This window comes from Triticum urartu, chromosome 4A (genome assembly GCF_056163025.1).
Source record: "Triticum urartu cultivar PI428250 chromosome 4A, HENAU_Tu73, whole genome shotgun sequence".
NCBI lineage: Eukaryota > Viridiplantae > Streptophyta > Magnoliopsida > Poales > Poaceae > Triticum > Triticum urartu.
In genome coordinates, this window is record NC_141876.1 from 395299535 (window position 1) to 395320443 (window position 20909).

The following is a 20909-nucleotide window of genomic DNA, read 5'->3' on the forward strand; positions in this document are numbered from 1 at the left end:
TATTCACCATGTGATATGAGTTTTGCTTGGAGCGTTATTTTATTTCACTAGGATTTGCTTTCTATTATTTATAGTAATGTTTTTCATGATTTATTTCGATAGAAATGTCAAGTATAGCCTTTACCATGCTTATTTTACAAGTCTATATGTTGTTGTTCTGAAAACAGAAAGTTTGCTGTTATGTTTTGAATATTTGTGAATAGTCAGAACATGATAAAATCTTGAAATTTTCACACAATCAGTAACAACAAATTATGCACAGTGTGGTAATTTTTCAGAATTTTTGGAGTTAGGGAAGTATGACCCCTCTTGCATTCTTTACAGACTATCCTATTTAGACAGATTGCTGTTATGTTTGCTTGTTTAATGATTCTTTTAGGATAGGAGTATTAAATATGCAAAGGCATTTAGTAGGCAATATCAAATTATAATTTTAGTGATTTTCTACAGTGGAGAATGATAAGGTGATGCATTGATTTATACTAACTTATCTCACGAGTTCTTGTTGAGTTTTGTGTGGATGAAACTTTTAAGATTTAGGGAAATCGCGATATGAAAGGAATTAAGGAGACACAAAAGCTCAAGCTTGGGGATGCCCAAGGCATCCCAAGTTACTATTTCAAGAAGTCTCAAGCATCTAAGCTTGGGGATGCCCCGGTAGGCATCCCACCTTTCTTCTTCAACAACTATCGGTCAGTTTTGGTTGAGCCTAAGCTTTTGCTTCTTCACATGATATGTGCTATCCTTGCAATGTCATTTTATTTTGTTTTGCTTGCTGTTTGAATAAAGTACATAAGATCTGAAATTTTATTTATGAGGAGTCTTCACATAGATACATACTTATTCAACTACTCATTGATCTTCACTTATATCTTTTGGAGTAGTTTGTCATTTGCTCTAGTGCTTCACTTATATCTTTTTAGAGCACACTGGTAGCTTTATTTTGAAGAAATTAATGAACTCTCATGCTTCACTTATATTATTTTGAGAGTCTTTAAATAGTATGGTAATTTTCTTTGGCTATGAATTTAGTCCTAATATGATAGTCATCCAAGAGGGATATAATAAAAACTTTCATAAAAAGTGCATTGAATACTATGAGAAGTTTGACTCCTTATGATTGTTTTGAGATATAAAGATGGTGATATTAGAGTCATGCTAGTGAGTAGTTGTGAATTTGAGAAATACTTGTGTTCAGGTTTGTGGGTCCTATAGCATGCACGTATGGTGAACTGTTATGTAACGAAGTTGGAGCATGAGATATTTTTTGATTGTCTCCCTTATGAGTGGCGGTCGGGGACAAATGATGGTCTTTTCCTACCAATCTATCCCCCTAGGAGCATGAGCATAGTGCTTTGTTTTGATGACTAATAGATTTTCGCAATAGGTATGTGAGTTCTTTATGACTAATGTTGAGTCCATGGATTATACGCACTCTCACCCTTCCACCATTGCTAGCCTCTCTAGTGCTGCAAAACTTTCGCCGGTACCTTAAACCGACCATACACCTTCCTCAAAACAACCACCATACCTACCTATTATGGCATTTCCATAAGCTATTCCGAGATATATTGCCATGCAACTTCCACCGTTCCGTTTATTATGACACATACCATCATTGTCGTATTGCTTTGCATGATCATGTAGTTGACATCGTATTTGTGGCAAAGCCACCATTCATCATTTCATACATGTCACTCTTGAGTCATTGCACATCCCGGTACACTGCCAGAGGCATTCCTATAGAGTCATATTTTGTTCTAAGTGTTGACTTGTAATTCTTGAGTTGTAAGTAAATAATAGTGTGATGATCTTCATTATTAGAGCATTGTCCCATGTGAGTAAATAAAAGAGAGAAGGCCTAAAAAAGAGAAGGCCCAAAAAAACAAAAAAATGAGAGAAAAAGAGAGAAGGGGCAATGGTACTATCCTTTTACCATACTTGTGCTTCAAAGTAGCACCATGATCTTCATGATAGAGAGTCTCCTATGTTGTCTCTTTCATATACTAGTGGGAATTTTTCATTATAGAACTTGGCTTGTATATTCCAACAATGGGCTTCCTCACATTTCCCTAGGTCTTCATGAGCAAGCAAGTTGGATGCACGCCCACTTAGTTTCTTTATTGAGCTTTCATAAACTTATAGCTCTAGTGCATCCGTCGCATGGCAATCCCTACTCACTCACATTGATATCTATTGATGGGCATCTCCATAGCCCATTGATACGCCTAGTTGATGTGAGACTATCTCCCTCTTTTTGTCTTCTCCACAACCACCTTCTATTCCACCTATAGTGTTATGTTCATGGCTCACGCTCATGTATTGCGTGAAAGTTGAAAAAGTTTGAGAACATCAAAAGTATGAAACAATTGCTTGGCTTGTCATCGGGGTTGTGCATGATTTAAATATTGTGTGTGATGAAGATGGAGCATAGCCAGACTATATGATTTTGTAGGGATAAGCTTTCTTTGGCCATGTTATTTTGAGAAGACATAATTGCCTTGTTAGTATGCTTGAAGTATTATTGTTTTTATGTCAATATTAAACTTTTGTTTTGAATCATATAGATTTGAACATTCATACCATAGTAAAGAAATCACATGGATAAATATGTTAGGTAGCATTCCACATCAAAAATTCTGCCTTTATCATTTACCTACTCGAGTACTATCCGGGATTAAGCTTGGGGATGCTTGATACGTCTCCAACGTATCAATAATTTTTTATTGTTCCATGCTATTATATTATCTATCTTGGATGTTTCATATGCACTTATATGCTATTTTATATGATTTTGGGACTAACCTATTAACCTAGAGCCTAGTGTCAGTTTCTGTTTGTTTCCTTGTTTTTGAGTTTCGCAGAAAAGGAATATCAAACAGACTCCAATTGACCTGAAAATTTACGGAGATTATTTTTGGAAAATATGAAAAATACTGGAACAAAAAAGTATCGGAGAGGAGTCTCGGGGCCACCACAAGGGTGGAGGGCATGCCCTTGACCTTGTGGCTGCCTCATGGGTCCCCCTGACTGGTTCCCGACTCCAACACCTCTTATATATTCCCAATCTTCCAGAACAGAACCTAGATCGGGAATTCTACCGCTGCAAGCCTCTGTAGCCACCAAAACCCAATCGGGGCCCTGTTTCGGCACCTTGCCGTAGGGGGAAACCATCACCGGTGGCCATCTTCATCATCCCGGCGGTCTCCGTGACCAAGAGGGAGTAGTTCACCCCCGGTGCTGAGGGTATGTATCTGTAGCTATGTGTTTGATCCCTCCCTCTCTCTCTCTCTCGTTTTCGTGATATCGCACGATCTTGATGTACCGCGATCTTTGCTACTATAGTTAAATCATATTGTATTTTCCCCCTCTACCTTCTTGTAATGGAATGAGTTTTCCCTTTGAAGTTATCTTATCGGATTGAGTCTTTAAGTATTTGAGAACACTTGATGTATGTCTTGCATGTGCTTACTTGTGGTGACAATGGGATATTCACGTGATCTGCCTGATGTATGCTTTGGTGATCAACTTGCGGGTTCTGTGACCTCGTGAACTTATGCATAGGGGTTGGCACACGTGTTCGTCTTGACTCTCCGGTAGAAACTTTGGGGCACTCTTTGAAGTTCTTTGTGTTGGTTTGAATAGATGAATCTGAGATTGTGTGATGCATATCGTATAATCAAACACGCAGATACTTGTGGTGACATTGGAGTATGTAGGTGACATAGAGTTTTCGTTGATGTGTGTCTTAAGGTGTTATTTTAGTACAAACTCTAGGGCTGTTTGTGACACTTATAGGAATAGCCCAATAGATCAATCAGATAGAATAACTTTGAGGTGGTTTTGTACCCTACAATAATCTATTCGTTTACTCTCCGATATTAGTGACTTTGGAGTGACTCTTTGTTGCTTGTTGAGGGATTGTTATATGATCTAATTATGTTATCATTGTTGAGAGAACTTGGACTAGTGAAAGTATGAACCCTAGGCCTTGTTTCCAAGCATTGCAATACCGTTTTCTCTCACTTTTACCACTTGCTACCTTGCTACCTTGCTGTTTTTATATTTTCAGATTACAAAAACCTATATCTACCATCCATATTGCACTTGTATCACCATATCTTCACCGAACTAGTGCACCTATACAATTTACCATTGTATTGAGTGTGTTGCGGACACAAGAGACTCTTTGTTATTTGGTTGCAGGGTTGTTTGAGAGAGACCATCTTCATCCTATGACTCCCACGGATTGATAAACCTTAGGTCTTCCACTTGAGGGAAATTTGCTATTGTCCTACAAAACTCTGCACTTGGAGGCCCAACAATGTCTATAGGGATAAAGTTGCATAGTATACATCACCGCTCGCCCTCTGCCTCCTCTGGCCGCACTCTCCCTTCGGCCTCCGACACCCTCCTCCGGCCGCCCTCTCCCTCCGGCTTCCGAAGCTCGCCCCGCTCCCCCTTCACCTATCATTTTTCTCTCTCTGTCGTGCGCGGCAGCGGCGCATCTACCAGGGAGGGCGCGAGAGGGGTGAGTTTGCTCGTTCCTTCTCTATCCTACAACCCTATCATTGATCTTGCTCGCTCTAGCGCTAATTCTGATTTGGAAAAGTAAATCATGATTAAACTTGGTATAGATTTGTGGTGCACACATGGAATTGTCTGATGCTGCTTGAGGACGTAATAAATCTTTCTAGAGGCCCAAAGATTCAGTTCACCTTTCTAGGTATTTCAGTTTCAGGCCTGCATTATTTCTAGAGGCCCAAAGATTCAGTTAACCTTTCTAGGTATTCCAGTTTCAGGCTTGCATTATTTCTAGAGGCCCAAAGATTCGGTTCGTAGTTTTCGGCAAGCGGCCCTGCTACCCATGCCGGTATCGACCTCAACTCGCAAGCACCAGCGTCAGAGGGGTTCCTGGGGCTTGGGCTCTACAGAGCCTTCCTCCAGAGCGATGATGACGAGCTCCTCCCTGGGCGCGTGAGGGTCTTTGGGCTCCCTCTCCATCATGAATGATGTCTGTGATGAGTTAGCTCATGCTTTGTTTCATGTAGTGTAAATTTTTTTGTGAAGCTTTATTGACGACTTGTATGTTTAAGTGGGATATCTCATTGTATGGACAAAATAAAATTTATCATGTTTTGCATGCTTGATTTGTAAAGATGGTTCGTTTATGTTAATTGTGAGCGGGAGGAGGCCACACAAGAGCCGGCCACACCAAATCCGACAAGAAATAGGGTCCAAAGTAGTCAAATGGTTGAGAAAGACCATTTATTGTCAATCTAACCCTGCCATCCAAACAGCTCTTTGGTTAGGGTTAGTTCAGCATTAGAATCTAACTCTAACCTCCAACCGAGTTAGAGTTCTCCTCGTCTCGGTTCATCATCATCATACTTTCCCCATTCCTGTGTTTCAGTATCATGTGAATCAAAGAGGCCCTTAGACTGGTTTAGGTCTGATCGTTTTTATAAACGTGTTATGTCCAAAATTTAATGAACGCGCTCCGGTTTCTGAGAAAATAATCCGGCTTCATGTAGTAATTCATTTATTTATTTATTCTTATGCGGGGGTTTGCATGTAATTCCTGAGGTCTGAAATGTAAATTACCCCGGCATGGTTGCATATGCTCCGAGTTGTGCATGCACTACGACCCAGATGCTCTATGTCCCACATGTCAGCGAAAGGGAGCATGTGGAAATAGCACAGGAGTACGTATAGGAGGATAAATGCGTGAAAAAATATGTACTATGAAGCATAGTTGTTGTTAGAAAAGGAGACCTAACGTGATGACAGGTATAGGTCGCACGCATCCAACTAGTGGTACTATACATACGACTACTATTTTATCAACACGAGTCCCATCTAACAACAGTGTCCATGCTACAACTAGCTCTTCTCCCTCGTTTCTCTCTTCTAATTCTAAACTCAGCCGATGCATGGTGGGAAGGGTGGGGATTTGCCGATGGTCGGTTTGCTCAACTACGGCCCCACCTCAAAGTAAAAACGTTACGACTGGAATAAAAATGCCATATACTACTAATAAAACATTAAGGCCACAAGGCGATGCAGTGCTGGTTACAGGAGGCAAGAACAAAGATGGATCCATCGATGACGTCCACCTCCTCGACTCAGGGCACCGACCCACCGAACGGCGGCTAAGCAGCAGCGACTTTCGTGGCCAGGTCAACGTGCTTCTAAACAATGGCGTCCAAAGATTCCAGGCGCTGGAAGAAGGCCAGCGTCTTTTCGTCCTCGCTGGCCTTGTAGTGGCCTATGTAGACAATTTCCTCATAGACGTGGATGTGCAGGTCGATGGTTTCTTGCATGGCGAGGAGCTGCGCAGCGAGCGCAGCCTCGAGGTGCACATTCTTCATCGCGACCTCACCTGTAGGGCCACCGGGGCTTGAAAGAGTTCGTCACCATGGAGGCCGGTGAGGGTGGTAGGCAATGAGGAGCTTGGGCACGCGGACTGGAGCAGTACCGCAAGGTCGTCCACACGCCTCTTGATGGCGGTGAACTTGCAGATGGAGTGGACTATCATTTCATCCATGCGAGAGGAGAAGCTAGCGTCGGCAAGGGCTATGATGCCAGCGGTCGCCATCACCGTCTGGAAACGTTGCATGGTGCGAGGCCGCAGGGCAGTGGCTTGGATGATCTGGCGCAGCCGACTGCCGCTCGCGTCCATCGCCGACATAGGTGCTTATGGCTTCTAGTCACTTGGTCTTGGATTGGAGTGAGCAGTGTTGCGCAGAGACTAGGAGTAGATGGATTGGAGTGATGGGGCACCTTTATATGAGAGTCCAAACTCCATTGCATTGACATCGTGCTGGCTCTATTCTGCTTCTCCAATTAATTCCCTCTGCATGCTAATTAAGGATGCATCATTGACCGTTCAATGTCTCGGGGACCGCTACCCTTCCCTCCTTGGCATTCAAGCCGTATCAATGTAAATGTGGGTCAAGAAGAGACAAGTTACTACATTGTGCACCGTAAGCGTGTGGGGGTGCGAAGCGAACGGCACAGGCATACTGTACTTGTTCCACTTTCTTGTTTTGAACTCGTGACTTGTAGTAACGCTCAGTTTTGAATATACTTTATAAGTTTGGTTGTCGCGCCAATATATACAACACTGCCTCCATGTAAGTTGGGTCGCTCAAGTCAAAATTAGACACAAAACACAATGGCGACGGACCAGTCTACCTCCGTCCTGGTTTATTGCTCCCCGTCATAATATGTGCCAAATTTTGACCATAAAATTGACTAACAAAAGGTTCATGCATGTCACACCAAAATTATACCATTGAAAACTATGTTCCAATACAAATCAAATGATATAATTTTTGTTGACATGCACTAATATTTTTTCAGTTAAATCTTTGGTCAAAATTTAGCACAAATTACAAAAGGGACTAATAAACTAGGACCTAGGTATCACACGAGGTCGAAGACAGTGATACTACATATAATTGACGCCAAATAAGAGCAAGGGATCACATATTTCATTTACGACTGGAATAAAAATTCCATACACTAATAAAAACATTAAGGCCACAAGGCTATATAGTGCTGGTTACAGGAGGCAAGGAGAAAGATGCATCCATCGACGACGTCCACCTCCTCGACTCAGGGCGCCGGCCCACCGAATGGCGGCTAAGTAGCAGAGTCTTTCGTGGCCAGGTCGACATGCTTCTGAACAATGGCATCCAAAGATTCTAGCTGCTGGAAGAAGGCCAACGTCTTTCTGTCCTCGCTGGCCTTGTAGTGGCCTATGTAGACGATTTCCTCATAGACGTGGATGTGTAGATCAATGGTTTCCTGCATAGTGAGGCGCTGCGCGGCGAGCGCAGCCTCGAGGTGCACATTCTTCGTCGTGACCTCCGGCATCTGCAAGGCCACCAATGCTTCAAAGAGTTCGTCACCTTGGAGGCCGATGAGGGTGGTAGGCAACGAGGAGCCTGGGCGCGCGGGCTGGAGCAGTATGGCAAGGTCGTCCGCATGCTTCTTGACAGTGGTGAACCTGCAGATGGAGTCGACCATCATCTGGCACATGCGAGAGGTGAATCCGGTGTCGACGAGGTCTATAACGCCGGCGATCGCCAGCACCGTCAAGAAACGCTGCACGGTGCTGGGCTGCATGTCGGCGTCTTGGACGACCTGGCACAGCCGACTACCGCATGCGTCCATTGACGCCATGGGTGCTTGTGGCTTGTGGTCACTTCATCTTGGTCTTGGATTGGAGTGGGCAGTGTTGTGCAGAGACTAGGAGTAGATGGATTGGAGTGGTGAGGCGCCTTTATATGAAAGTCCAAACTGTGTTGCATTCACATCGTGCTGGCTCCATTATGCTTCTCCAGTTACTTACTCCTACCTCTGCATTCTAATTGAATGTGAAGGCATCATTGACCGTTCAACATTTCAGGAACCGCTACCCTCTGCGTCGTTGGCATTCAAGCTGTATCAATGTAAATGTGTGTCAAAAAGAGACTAGTTAGTAGTAGTATACTCAATATTGTGCACCGCGACCAAGGTGGAGAGGGAAACGAGAGAACTACGTATTTATTTACGGTATAGATTCACTCATTTTGCTCCATATGTACGCATTTAGGGTGTAGTCACTTGTTGAAATCTCTAGAAAGGAAAATACTCATTTCCGGTTTACAGGGCTATACTAGCAAGTACTACAATAGTGGGCTTATAGCCTGCTTACATAGCAATTTTGTCTCATGCAAAAGCCTGGCTATATCTGTGCTCCAAGGCTCCGCACCACGCCCTACCCCTACACAAAGACTGCCACACGAGCGTTCGCAACTGCCACGTTCGGGTTGCGCTTGGCTCTTCACCTCTTCAAGAAGACAAACAATGATGTTACTACTTCTACAGTATCGAATCAAATGCCGCATGTCCATCCGCCGCGTGCGGGAGGGATAGCTTGTTGTAGTCAGCAAAAGTTTGTCCTCGTCTGCGAGCCACCGCGCGCATGGGCGAGGGAGAAGGCGTGTAGTACTAAAATCAAGCTTCTCCTCGTTGTACGAGTTGACGCGACACATCATAGCACTGGCCCCACATGCTTGCCTCTAAACTTGGCTAAAAGACCCGCAGTGTATAATATATTTGCTGCAACCTCTAAGATTTACCCCACCACAAATTAAAATATATATTCCTGTGTTGACCAGGATGACAGGTAGGGCCAGAAGATTATTTTAATAAAAAAAATGCTTCGAGACGGCCTCATAGCATGTAGCCGACCCCAATGATTTCAACCTCAGAGGCACGGTACACGCTATCCTAGACTACTCTACACATGAAACTGCCACACGAGCGTCTGAGTTGCGCTTGGTTCTAAGCTTCTTCGGGAAGTCGAACAATGACGGTACTACTGCAGTGGAGTACTACAGTATGCTTATGACCATCTGACACCGAATGAAGTGCTGCATGTCCACCGCGTGCGGGAGGGAGAGCATCTAGCGAAAGCTTCTCCTAGTCCCGCGAGCCACCACGCTCATGGGCGGGGGAGAGGGCGTTGTAATCATGTTGGGGAACATAGCATGCAATTTCAAAAAAATTCCTACGATCACGCAAGACCTATATAGGAGATGCATAGCAACGAGAGGGGGAGAGTGTGTCCATGTACCCTCGTAGACCGAAAGCGGAAGCGTCAGTTTAACGCGGTTGATGTAGTCGAACGTCTTCTCGATTCAACCGATCAAGTACCGAACGTATGGCACCTCCGAGTTCAGCACACGTTCAACTCGATGACGTCCCTCGAACTCTTGATCCAGAAAAGTGTCGAGGGAGAGTTTTGTCAGCACGACTGCGTGGTGATGGTGATGGTGAAGTGATCCGCGCAGGGCTTCACCTAAGCACTACGACAATATAACCAGAGGAGTAAACGGTGGTGGGGGGCGCCGCACACGGCTAAGAACAATTGATGTTCCTTAGAGGTGCCCCTGCCCCCGTATATAAAGGAGGAAGAGGGGAGGAGGCCGGCCTAGGGGTGCGCCAAGTGGGGGGGGATCCCACTTGGACTCCTAGTCCTATTCGCCCCTTCCTTCTCTCGGAGGGGGAAAGGGGGAAGGAGAGGGGGAGGGAGAAGGAAAACGGGTCCGGGCCCCTCCCCTAGTCCAATTTGGACTCCCCATGGCGGGCACCCCCTTGCGGGCTGCCTTGCCTCCCTCCTACGGCCCATGTGGCCCATTACTTCCCCCGGGGGGTTCCGGTAACCCCCAGTACTCCAATAAATACCTGAAACACTCTGGAACCATTCCTGTGTCCGAATACCATCGTCCAATATATCAATATTTATCTCTCGGCCATTTCGAGACTCCTCATCATGTCCGTGATCTCATCCGGGACTCCAAACAATCTTTGGTCACCAAAACACATAACTCATAATGCAAATCGTCATGAACATTAAGCGTGCGGACCCTACGGGTTTGAGAACTATGTAGACATGACCAAGACACATCTCCGGTCAATAACCAACAGCGGAACCTGGATGCTCACATTGGTTCCTACATATTCTATGAAGATCTTTATCGATCAAACTGCAATGACAACATACTTCATTGCCTTTGTCATCGGTATGTTACTTGCCCCCAGAGATACCTCTCCAATACTCGGAGTGACAAATCCTAATCTCGATCTATGACAACCCAACAAACACCTTTGGAGATATCTATAGAGCATCTTTATAATCACCCAGTTTTGTTGTGATGTTTGATAGCACACAAGGTATTCCTCCGGTATTTGGGAGTTGCATAATCTCATAGTCAAATGAATATGTATAAGTCATGAAGAAAGCAATAGCAATAAAACTTAACGATCATTATGCTAAGCTAATGGATGGGTCTTGTCCATCACATCATTCTCCTAATGATGTGATCCCATTCATCAAATGACAACACATGTCTATGGTTAGTAAACTTAACCATCTTTGATCAATGAGCTAGTCTAGTAGAGGCATACTAGGGACACTTTGTTTTGTCTATGTATTCACACATGTATCAAGTTCCCGGTTAATACAATTCTAGCATGAAAAATAAACATTTATCATGATATAAGGAAATATAAATAACAACTTTATTATTGCCTCTAGGGCATATTTCCTTCAGTCTCCCACTTGCACTAGAGTCAATAATCTAGATTACATTGAAATGATTGTAACACCCATGGAGTCTTGGTGCTGATCTTGTTTTGCTCGTGGAAGAGGCTTAGTCAACGGGTCTGACACATTCAGATCTGTGTGTATTTTGCCAATCTCTATGTCTCCCTCCTTGACTTGTTCACAGATGGAGTTGAAGCATCTCTTCATGTGTTTGGTTCTCTTGTGAAATCTGGATTCCTTTGCCAAGGCAATTGCTCCAGTATTATCACAAAATATTTTCATTGGACCCGATGCACTAGGTATTACACCTAGATTGGATATGAACTCCTTTATCCAGACTCTTTCATTTGCTGCTTCCAAAGCAGCTATGCACTCTGCTTCACACGTAGATCCCGCCACGACGCTTTGCTTGGAACTACACCAACTGAGAGCTCCACCATTCAATATAAATATGTAGCCGGTTTGCGACTTAGAGTCATCCGAATCAGTGTCAAAGCTAGCATCAACGTAACCATTTACAATGAGCTCTTTGTCACCTCCATAAATGAGAAATATATCCTTAGTCCTTTTCAGGTATTTCAGGATGTTCTTGACCGCTATCCAGTGATCCACTCCTGGATTACTTTGGTACCTCCCTTCTAAACTTATAGCAAGGCACACATCAGGTCTGGTACACACAATGTTTTAAATAGCGTACACTATGAACGCTATTGCGGCTGCAATAGTGGTAGCGCAGGCCAGCCGCTACAAGTTGAAACCTGCGCTGGGTAATAGCGTGACTGGCACGACGCAGACGATATATGGGCTGTCAGACCGCAGTAGCGGCCCTTTGTGTAGCGCCGGTTGCGAGCATAGCGGAAAGTTTAAAGAAAATTAGACCACCAATCCTCTTATCTGTTTATCCCATCCCCTTCTCCTGGTGGCGGGCGGCTAGCGCTTCCCTGGCGGCGGCGCGGCTAACGCCGGTGGCCAGACGGAGAGGCAAATTAATACGTCTCTGTCGTATCTATAATTTTTGATTGTTCCATGCCAATATTATACAACTTTCATATACTTTTGGCAACTTTTTATACTATTTTTGGGACTAACATATTGATCCAGTGCCCAGTGCCAGTTCTTGTTTGTTGCATGTTTTTTGTTTCGCAGAATATCCATATCAAACGGAGTCCAAACGGGATAAAAACTTACGGGGAGTTTTTTGGAATATATGTGATTTTTGGGAAGAAGAATCAACGCGAGACGATGCCCGAGGGGGCTGAGGGAGTCCTGGACTAAGGGGTCCTCGGGTGTCCGATCTATTGGATATGGGCCAGACTGATGGGCCGTGAAGATACAAAACCGAAGACTCTACCCGTGTCCGGATGAGACTCTCCTTGGCGTGGAAGGCAAGCTTGGAAACCAAATATGAAGATCCTTTTCCCTATAACCGACCTTGTGTGACCCAAGATCCCTTCGGTGTCTATATAAGCCACAGGGCTAGGTCCGTAGATAGATCCTCATAATCATAGTCAGGCTAGACTTTTAGGGTTTAGCCATTATGATCTCGTGGTAGATCAACTCTTGTAATACTCATATTCATCAAGATCAATCAAGCAGGAAGTAGGGTATTACCTCCATAGAGAGGGCCCGAACCTGGGTAAACATTGTGTCCCCCGTCCCCTGTTACCATCAATCCAAGACGCACAGTTCGGGACCCCCTACCCGAGATCCACCGGTTTTGACACCGTCATTGGTGCTTTCATTGAGAGTTCCACTGTGCCGTCCCCAAAAGGTTCGATGGCTCCTTCAGTCATCTACAATGATGTTGTGCAAGGGGAAGTCTTCCTCCCCGGATAGATCTTCATGTTCGGCGGCTTCGCACTGTGGGCTAACTCGCTTGGCCATCTGGAGCAGATCGAAAGCTAGGCCCATGGCCACCAGGTCAAATTCAGAAGCATGAACTACATCGTAGATACCCGTGGAGACTTGATCTTCGACGGATTCGAGACCATGGCAGCCGCTCCCTGCCACCACGATGAACATGACCTAAATCTTTCATCGGTCCATACACAGGAGATAGTTCCTATAGCTGCTCTAGCCATAGATCTGGAGCAGATCGCGCCATCCGAAGACGGGAAGCTCAACCCCACCGCGGAAGCCACGGACTCAGCGGCGTTGGAGCCGCACAAGGACTTAACTTCAAGTGACATCTATGTCACCGGAACTACGGACTCGTCTCAGGCTACAGGTTCCAAACTATGCACGTCCGCGCATATCGAGCATGATCGGTCATCGATCGCCGAATTCACCGCCGCAGACGTCTTCCGACATTCGCCTCCGGCCGACGTGCTAAACTCGTTAAGAGCACTATCCTTAGTGGGGGGCTCACAGCCGAACTGTATCCAATTTGAACTGGAGATTGATAACGGAGAATTTTGCTTCCCACCCACCGCCCACTTCATACACACCGTCGAAGGCTTAACCGACACGCTCGACTATGGCTCCGAAAACATCGATGGTATGGACGATGATGCCGATGAGGAACCGGGCCAAGATGTTCCGTTTACCGGACGCTGGACAGCCACCTCTTTCGACGACGTATACATGGTGGATACACCTAAGAGAACTAATGACGACGAGAAAGAAGATCCAGTTGAGGACAAACCTCCTGTGATACAACCAATACGCCGGCGTCAGCGGCGCCGCTCTAAGTCGCGTCATGGAATAGACGGCGATACGGGCACAGGGGAAAATAACACTTCAGAAGGTGCCGAAGACAACAAAGACCCCGTAGATGCAGTTGCTGTACCAAACGAACGGGAAGATGGACAATTTAGCCCTGATGGACAGGCCACACATGAAGACTCGGAGGACAATAATTATCTTCGGCTTTCCGAGGATGAGGCGAGCCTTGGCAGTGAGGATTTCGTCGTGCCTGAGGAACCTCAGCAGCAGGAGCGCTTTAAACGCCGGCTAATAGCCATGACAAGGAGCCTAAAAAAGAAGCAGCAACAGCTTCAAGCTGACCAAGATCTGCTCAAGAACAGATGGACTGATGTCCTGGCAGCTGAAGAACATGGCCTCAATCGCCCAGCCAAAAGCTACCCGAAGCGCAAATGACTTCCTCAGTTCGATGATGAGGCGCAGGAGCACATACCATCATCGTGCAATGTGGCTGACCGACCACCACGTGGTCAGGATAAAGCAGTAACTCAAGCTGAACACTAGTCAGCCCCGCCTCATCATAAAGGAAGAGGCAAAATAGCTCTAGGTCATCCATATGACCTTCGACAAGACCTGGACAATAGAACATGACATACCAGATCGATCTACGGATCGCAAGGACGTGCCTCGACACGCGACGACGGCTATCTAGTCAGACGTAACAAGCCTAGTCACTCCCGGGCCGAAAACCGCAGACTGACTCCATCGGAGTTACATCGCAATGTGGCCCAACATAGAGGCGCTGCACACCCCCTTTGCTTCACAGACGAAGTAATGGAGCACGAATTCCCAGAAGGGTTTAAACCCATAAATATAGAATCATATGATGGGACAACTGATCCCGTTGTATGGGTTGAGGATTTCCTTCTCCATATCCATATGGCCCGCGGCGATGATCTTCATGCCATCAAATACCTCCCGTTAAACTCAAAGGTCCATCCCGGCACTGGTTAAACAGTTGCCCGAAAATTCTATTGGCAGTTGGGGGATTTGGAAGACGCCTTCCACGACAACTTCCAAGGCACATATGTCTTGCCGCCAGACGCCGATGACTTAAGCCATATCATTCAACAGCTCGGAGAATCATCCAGGAAGCTCTGGACTAGGTTCTTAGTTAAAAAGAACAAAATCATCGACTGTTCGGACGCGGGAGCCTAGCAGCCTTCAAACACAGCGTACGGGATGAGTGGCTTGCCCGCCACATCAGTCAAGAAAAACCAAAATCCATGCCAGCCCTTACTGCTATGATGACCCACTTTTGCGCGGGAGAAGATAGCTGGCTCGCTCGTAGAAGAAACAATGCCAACGATCCGGGCACTTCCGAAGTCCGAAACGGCAACACAAACCTCGACGCAGCAAACACAAACGTTGCAATGATAACGAAAGAACGCGTGACACAGCGGTCAACGCCGGATTCAGCAGCCCCAAACCCGGTCAACGGAAAAAACCATTCAAGGCAAACAGAGATGAGCCATCCAACTTAGACAAGATATTGGATCGACCCTGCCAGATTCATGGCAACCTCGATAAACCAACCAATCACACCAACAGAAGTTGTCGGGTCTTCAAACAGGCTGGCTAGCTCAACACCGAACATAAGGGGAAAAGACCACCCAGTGATAGCGATGACGAAGACATTCACCAACCAAATACCGGGGGTCAGTAACAATTTCCCCCCGAGGTAAAAACGGTGAACATGGTATACATGACACGTGCCCCTACAGAGGAGCATGAGACGTACTCCCTCCGGACTGAGGATCATACTACGTTCCCTCCAGCCGGAGTACAAGCCAGCCTTATTAAACCGCATACCTTGTCGTCCATTAAGCCGCTGGTCTCCATTCAGCAGGACCGACCAATTATGGAGCTGGACTAGGAGTTCGGCCTCCACCGTCCACCTCATACACCTGCAAAATCTATACCGCGCATACATAACTATGCACTTAAAATACCATGGGCATCGGCGGAGGCATAATACGGACGGGCCGACAAGTACTTCTATAACCCTCCTCTTTTCAATTATTTTCTGACCACCTTTTCTTTTTTCATTGTCCTTTATCATAGCTGACTCATAGGCTGGTCATCGCACTGACTCCATCGGAGTTCCGGTTTGTACATTCATCCAAAAGTTACTCCCTTTAAGGAGCCCCTTCATCAAGGAAAGGCGGCGTAGACGTGCAGCAGGAGGTCCAAAACAACTTATTTAGACCATACTCTCTATTTAGCGAGCCTGTAAAGTGCCTTCTACCTCAGCCGTCAACCCTTGGCATGTCAAATAGCCAGGGTCGCGGCGTCATTATATATAAAACAATGATTGGCATGTCACTCAAGTTCTAGTGAATATAATCTATACCCCGTATTCACTTTTCTCTAAAAAAAACTTTATTTTTCTCCTTGTGTTATTTCACACGCCCCGCCAGGGGCACGATATGGGAACAAATTAAATTGCCAATAAGTCCGAACAGCTTTATTGCATACTTCTGCGCCGCGAGTTTGGCCTTATATGCATCAGCTCCGAATCATGTCTTGGGTCAATAGTTGGGTAGCCCGGATCATGTGCTTGCCACCTTACGTTCCGCTCTATTGGCTAAGGTAGTAAAGGGAGAACTACTGCGATTGTGCCCTAGTTTACCCAGGCGAGTACCTCAGTAGAGAAAGCCAAAAACTGACTGTCATGATGCGGCGAGAGCTGGTAAACCACTTGACGACTTATCAGGATCTTTCGTGATTCCCTCTATATTACACGAAGGACCTTTATTTAGGCCATAGATGTAAACGCACCACATTGGGATAATAGTGTACATACCCGGGTTTATATCATAGACCCACCATAAAACTCCTATGGCTATGTGAAAGTGTTAACGCCCTATAGTCCAATTGCCTCGTTCACCGCATTGACACCTCCTTCATGGACCAAGACGTTGGGTTAAGAGTGATCATGTGCTTTTCCGAACACCACCGTATTTCCCACTTGGGAGTTGAAGCCGACGACTGGAAAACTTTCAGATTATGCGAAAACGGCCGCACAGGAGGAACCAAAAGCTTTTAAGCAAAAATCATAATATTATCATCATATTTTCTTTTACAATTCAATACATTTCATTCAAATATCATATCTTTCGAGCACTGACCCTCTATCAAGAGGGCGCCCTCTAAGACGTCCTCGAAATAATGTTCGGGTGCGTGATGGTCCTTACCCTTGAGGGGACTCCTCGCTGCAATGTCAGCAGCCTTTATCTTGGCCCAGTATGTTTTGACACGGGCAAAGGCCATCCGTGCACCTTCAATGCACGTTGAACGCTTAACGGCGTCGATACGAGGCACCGCATCCACAAGCCACTGCACCAAACCGAAGTAACTATTCGGAATGGTCTCAGTAGGCCACAACCGGACTATGACGTCCTTCATGGCAGAACCAGATATCATGTGGAGCTCAGCCCACTGGGTCATCTATTCATTTAGTAACAACTGGCGCTCTGGCGCGCCGAACTGTGACCAAAAAAGCTTCTCCATGGCACACCCTTCCCGCACTTAGTAAAATTGCGATGCATCGGAGGCACGCTTCGGCAGGTCCGAAAAGGTGTCCGGAGAACTCCACATTTGGTTAAGCGGGGAATACTTTGGATCGCCGAACTTCGTCTGTAATAAGAAAGGCTTACCAACCGCTATCTCCCAGCTTGCTGGATCTCTTCCCAAGCCGCTCTAGACTTAGACCTTGCTTATTTCGCCTCTTGTAAGGCCTTGTCGAGATCGGCCGCTTTTGCCTTGTTATCCTTCTCAAGGAATTCGCACTGGTCGGTGGTCTCCTCCAGCTTGCGCGCCATGGTAGTAATTCTTTCCTCACACTAGCTCTGAACAGCCTGTTCAGTTTTTAACTCTTCAGCCGCCTGATGGGCAGCCAAATTACTCATCCGGGTTTGTTCCTTGGCAAGGACAAGCTCAGGCCGAAGGGCCTGCACTGCAGCACCATCTGTAGTTATGCATGTCTCAGTATACAATTCCAGCTTCATGCTCATGATATCATGCATAAATATACTTGCTGACCCAAAAACATACCTTGCGCCTCGTCAAGACGCCTGTTGATCAGCTTGATATAATCATCCGCCTCATCAATCTTCCGCTGCAGATCCGCAACCTCCGCGGATCGGGTAGTTGCAGGGGAGGTAATAGCCTGTGTTCCAAGTAATCAGATTATTTCCTAGATAAATATTTTCGATCCTCTGATTGCCTCCCTTGGGAAACCTATCAGAGTCTCAGGGGCTACTATCTATACATAGGAGTATTTCGTGAATAAAACCCAATTGAAACATTACAACAAAAACCTCGAAACCTCTTAGCAGGCACGTGAAGGTCTCATTCAATCCGCTTTTCGCGGACAGGACCTTTTTAACCACGGTACCCATCAAGGTACAATGGTCTTCGGAGACGGACGCCTGTTGCAGCATGTTCGTCAACACATCCGGCGTTTCTGGGTCTCCGGAAGAAGCCGTAGCAGCACGGCCCCCCTTCAAAGGGATCCATTCATTCACCCCTAGAGTTGTCTCTGGCTGAAAGCCGGACAGTCCGGGGCCTTTATTGTTGGTCCCTGGACCCTGGGCTACCAAAGTATCATCTTTGGTTCGTGTTTTCGTCACCTCTCACATCACATGCGGATCAGGAGAGACTCTCCGGGATGACACCTCGAAGTCATCCTCCTTATTGGGCGAGGAGACTGGCGGAGGCGTCTCGCTTTCCATCATCTCTGCGAGAAGATCTCCCGAGGAAGATGATTGTTGAGAAAGATTGTGCGCCGAGCTGCAAAAAGCATACATTTTAGATGTTACCCCGATCACAGGAGAGGAACGGGGTATGTGTAAAACACCCTTGTTCTCTTACAATTTAGGCTTGGCCTCATTGGACGACTGCGCGATAATATCATCCTTCAAGCCCGAGCCGCCCGACAGGGGCATCTTGCCTCACTTGGGAGCCTTTTCTTCCCAATCTTCGGAGACGGTCCTTTTCTTACCATAGGGGGAGTGAATGTTGGCTTCTCCTTTACTTTTGCCTTTGGGCGATTGGATTTTCATCTCCCGAACATGGCGTCTAAATTATCTTTAGGGTGGAGGCCCTCTTTGGTCCTCCCGCTCTCCGTCTTGTCCTCCTGCACAGACATCTGGTATGGTGCCGGGGCCAGCATCCTTGTTAATACGGGATCCGCTGAGGCTTAGGGAAGGGGGGTCGAACACCTAATTAGTTCCGCTTTCTTTATCCAACCATGAAAGAAGATAGTTTGCTCGGTAACATATTACGATATACTTAACTACAAAGTGCTCAGAAGACAAGTGCTTACCGGAGTATCCGGACGGTTGCAGTCAAGGACGACGTCTTCAGTGGTGTCTGGCCAATGTTTTCGTTTCCAAAAAAACATCTTCCACATCCCTTTGCGCGTGGTGTCGAAGAAGTGTTGGAGGGCTTGTGGCCCTTCCGGATTAAACTCCCACATGCGGAGAGGCCTACGCTGGCATGGCAGGATTTGGCGGATTAGCATTACTTGAATCACGTTGACTAGATCGATGTCCCTTTCGAGGAGGGTTCGGATGCGGCTCCGTAGAGTCCGCACTTTATCAACTGATCCCTAGTCCAGCCCCTTATTTACCTGTGATGCAAGCTGTAATGGAGGGCCGGAACGGAATGCAGGTGTAGCTGCCCACTTGGTGCTACGGGGTTCCGTAACATAAAACCACTCTCGCTGCCATTGATTGGAAGTTTCGGTGAAAGAGCCTTTTGGCCAGGGAGTGTTGGTAAGCTGGCTTACTACAACACCGCCGCACTCCACCTGTTCCCCGTCGACTACCTTTGGCTTCACACCAAAGGTCTTGAGCCATAAGCCGAAGTGTGGGGGGATTCGAAGGAAGGCCTCGCACGTGACAATAAACGCTGAGACGTGAAGGAAAGAATCTAGATCTAGATCATGAAAATCTAGTCCGTAATAAAACATTAGCCCCCGAAAAAAGGGGTGGAGAGCGAACCCTAGCCCTCGGAGGAAGTGAGAGATGAATACAACCCTCTCGTCAGATCTAGGGGTCGGAATAACTTGTCCTTCAGCAAGAAGCCTGTGGTGGATCTCTGCGGTCAGGTATCTGGCCGCCCGAATCTTTGCAATATACTCCTCTGTGACGGAGGAAGCCACCCATCAGCCTTGAGGGCTGGGTCTGGACATGATGGGGAAGCTTGAAGCAACGAAGTCGAACCTTGGGTTCTAGAACTCGAGGTTGGAAATGTTGAGGAGAGGTTTGGCGTAAAAGGATGGCCTTGGTTCCTTTATAAAGGCAGCTAAAAACCTGCCTATTCCCAAGGAATCTTTCCAATGGACAGTTGGCTTACCCACACTCGTATTGATGAGGATCCCGCAATAAGGGGACACGATCTCTGCTTCGATAGAACATGCCAATAAAAACCACGCCTCGAAACATGGAACAGGAAACAGTTCGAAATAACAGCCGGACAAACGTGATGTCATCTTACAAAAAGTTGTCAGCAGATGGGACTTGTGAAATATTATATTCTGTGCAGTCGTGTGTGGTACTTGTGTTGTATATCCGAACACATTCATTTTATACGAAGACTATCTTGGAGTATTCGAAAAGGGGAACCCGCCTTGCAATGCCGAAGACAATCTGCGCGCCGGACATCTTGTCATTGAAGCCTGGTTCAGGGGCTACTGAGGGAGTCCTGGACTAAGGGGTCCTCGGGTGTCCGATCTATTGGATATGTGCCGGACTGATGGGCTGTGAAGATAGAAAGACCGAGGACTCTACCGTGTCCGGATGGGACTCTCCTTGGCGTGGAAGGCAAGCTTGGCAACCAAATATGATGATCCTTTTCTCTGTAACCGACCTTGTATAACCCTAGATCCCTCCTGTGTCTATATAAGCCGGAGGGCTAGGTCCATAGATAGATACTCATAATCATAGTTAGGCTAGACTTTTAGGGTTTAGTCATTACGATCTCGTGGTAGATCAACTCTTGTAATACTCATATTCATCAATATCAATCAAGAAGGAAGTAGGGTATTATCTCCATAGAGAGGGCCCGAACCTGGGTAAACATTGTGTCCCCCGTCTCC